Genomic DNA, 2,869 nt, shown 5'->3' on the forward strand with positions numbered 1-2,869 from the left:
GAATCCATATTTCAGGTGGGCAAGTTATTTGCAAATAATGGGGTCTCAGAGAAGTTGCTACTTCCCTTTACTGATCCCTCAGAGAATGTGCAGTAGTTTAACTTTATAAAGAAGCTTTGGCTTGGAAGAGAACTTCCCTAAAGCCACAGAGGCCACGTCTCAAGAGAATCTGTGATAAAGAAAGTGAAATCTTAATTTTGTGAAGCAATAAACTCTTTATCCAGCTAGAGACAGAAGGATATGATTTATTAAACGGGTCCTTAGAGATCTGGTCAACATCAAAACCACAGGTCTTTCTTTCGAGAATAGCAGAGTCCTGACACCATTAGTCTAATCCCCTTTTATCCCCATCTCCTTACATTGATTTCTTAATGCTTTTGATTTGGAGTGACTTTAAAAGGATTTAGATTACTAAAAGATGCACAAACTTCTATGAAGTCATTATGAAAGACTTCTCAGAACACTGGTGTGGAAAATAAGTGGAAGAAAATTACTTTTGAAAATGGTGTGTTTGTGCTGAAAATATAAGCCTTCATAACTTTTAGGACTCACATCCCTGCATATTGCCACACACAAAAAAAAAATTTCAAGAAGTTCAGATACCTGGCATCGTTTCCATGAGAATATAGAGTAAAAAGAAATTTGCTTACAACAAAAGAAAGCATTTGCCTTCTCTTGAATTGTGGAAACGTTTTACTTTAAACTAGCTTATAAGTAAAATCAATCCCAAAAACTTGTGGAAAAAAAAATACTACAAAATATAGTCCCATACCTAGCTTTTTTTTTCTCCAAAATTTTAAGTAAAAGACTAAGTGCAAACTGAAAGCCACTGATTTCTAGAGAATCACTGTAACATTACAAAAGCTAATGTCGGTGAGTAACATTATGCTCTTGTATTTTTTATGTTGCAGAAAAGCAGAGGTAGTGCCTTTAAAATGGTTACTACCAACTTACTGTAAAATATATCCATTTATTTTTCACATTTTAATGATATGATAAGGAATATATTCAACTGAGATGTAAATTGTAAAACCTTCTCTGCTGAGTATTTCACCATAAGATAGGTTTAGTTAAAAAAAAAAAAAAAACTAGTACATTTATGGGGTTAACTTTGTGTTACATGCTGTATAGAAACTGTCACAGATCATCTCTGTCCCCAAAATAACAAGTTTACAAAATGTGTTTAAAGTTCTCTAGTTCTATCAAACTAAGGGAGAAATTCAGAAGCAGGCAAAAGTTTGTTTCTGTGCCACCAGTTACCTACTATGCCCAGAACTCAGAGTATATAGCCAAGAACAAGCAGACTATATTCTCTTCCTAACTGATGAATTTAGGGAAATATCTTCTCCTCATTCTCAAACAAGAACACATTTGAAACTAATTCTAAATGATAAATATATGTCTGTTGACGTTGCAGGTTACTGACCCAATGAACATCTCTGAGCCAGATTCCCGCTTTGTCTTTGCAAGAGAATTTATACTCCTAGGTTTTCCTTGTGAGTGGAAGATTCAGAGGCTCCTCTTCTCACTCTTCCTTACGATGTATGCTCTGACCATAACAGGGAATGGGGCCATTATTTGTGCTTTATGGTGTGACCAGCGACTCCACATCCCCATGTACATATTCCTGGGGATTTTCTCCTTTCTAGAGATCTGGTATGTCTCTTCTACAGTCCCCAAGATGTTGGTCAACTTCCTCTCAGATAAAAATACCATCTCCTTTGTTGGATGTTTCCTACAATTTTATTTCTTTTTTTCCTTGGGAACGACTGAATGCTTACTTTTGGCTGTCATGGCTTTTGATCTGTACCTTGCTATCTGCCGTCCCTTGCACTACCCTAATATCATGAATGGGCATCTCTGTACCAAACTGGTCCTTATCTGCTGGGTCTCTGGGTTTCTGTGGTTCCTGATCCCCATTGTTCTCATTTCTCAGATGCCCTTCTGTGGACCAAACATTATTGACCATGTTGTGTGTGACCCAGGGCCACTGTTTGCATTAGCATGTGTCTCTGCCCCCAAAACCCAATTGCTTTGCTACAGTCTAAGCTCAATAGTTATCTTTGGTAACTTCCTCTTCATCCTGGGGTCCTATTCTCTTGTCCTAACAGCTCTGTTGTGTATGCCTTCAGCTACTGGGAGACAGAAAGCCTTCTCCACCTGTGGGTCTCATTTGGCTGTGGTATCCTGTTCTGTGGCTCTCTGATGGTCATGTATGTGAGCCCAGGACTTGGACATTCTGCTGGGATGCAGAAAGTTGCAACTTTGTTCTATGCTATGGTGACCCCACTCTTCAATCCTTTTATCTATAGCTTCCGGAATAAGGAGATAAAAGCAGCCTTGAGGAAACTTCTCGGGAGTTTCAACATAATGTAAGACATATTAGATGATCCATCCATTGTCAGGTCAGTATAGTCTAACATGAAACAACCAGAATTATATTGTTATCTAAGCTTCAAATGTGGGTCTAGTGATATTAACTTATATCAGCCTGTGAAATAAAACATTTATGAGGCCACTTACAATCATAAAATGCTGAGATTTTATAGATAACTGATAGTGTTGGGTTCCTCCTTGGCATTTAGCCTGTATGTTAAATAAGGAATGTACACCACACTTAGGTGTTTTTGAAGAGTTAATATGACTCACCTGTGGTCAAAATTCCTATCTTCTATTTGATAATTTAGGTTAATAGTTCTGGGATCAATAAAATTGTAATTATGTCATTTTGCTTGTTTAGTTGGCTAGTTGTAAAGTAAAAAAGGAATCATTACTATATTATTTTCCAATTGTAGTTCTTATCATATTTGACTTTATTATTCTTAGTGAATAAACACTTGAAAGCAATTATCCAAAATTTCTGTAGAGA

At 36.8% G+C, this 2,869-nt stretch overlaps 1 pseudogene; it reads left to right on the forward strand.

The window, feature by feature from the left end:
- Positions 1–1,429: 1,429 nt before the first annotated feature.
- LOC148776797 (olfactory receptor 11H12-like) lies at positions 1,430–2,376 on the forward strand (annotated as a pseudogene).
- Positions 2,377–2,869: the final 493 nt, after the last annotated feature.

The sequence above is a fragment of the Moschus berezovskii genome, chromosome 9 (genome assembly GCF_049115385.1).
Source record: "Moschus berezovskii isolate FMDL1 chromosome 9, NW_MosBer_1.0, whole genome shotgun sequence".
In the NCBI taxonomy this organism is placed as follows: Eukaryota; Metazoa; Chordata; class Mammalia; order Artiodactyla; family Moschidae; genus Moschus; species Moschus berezovskii.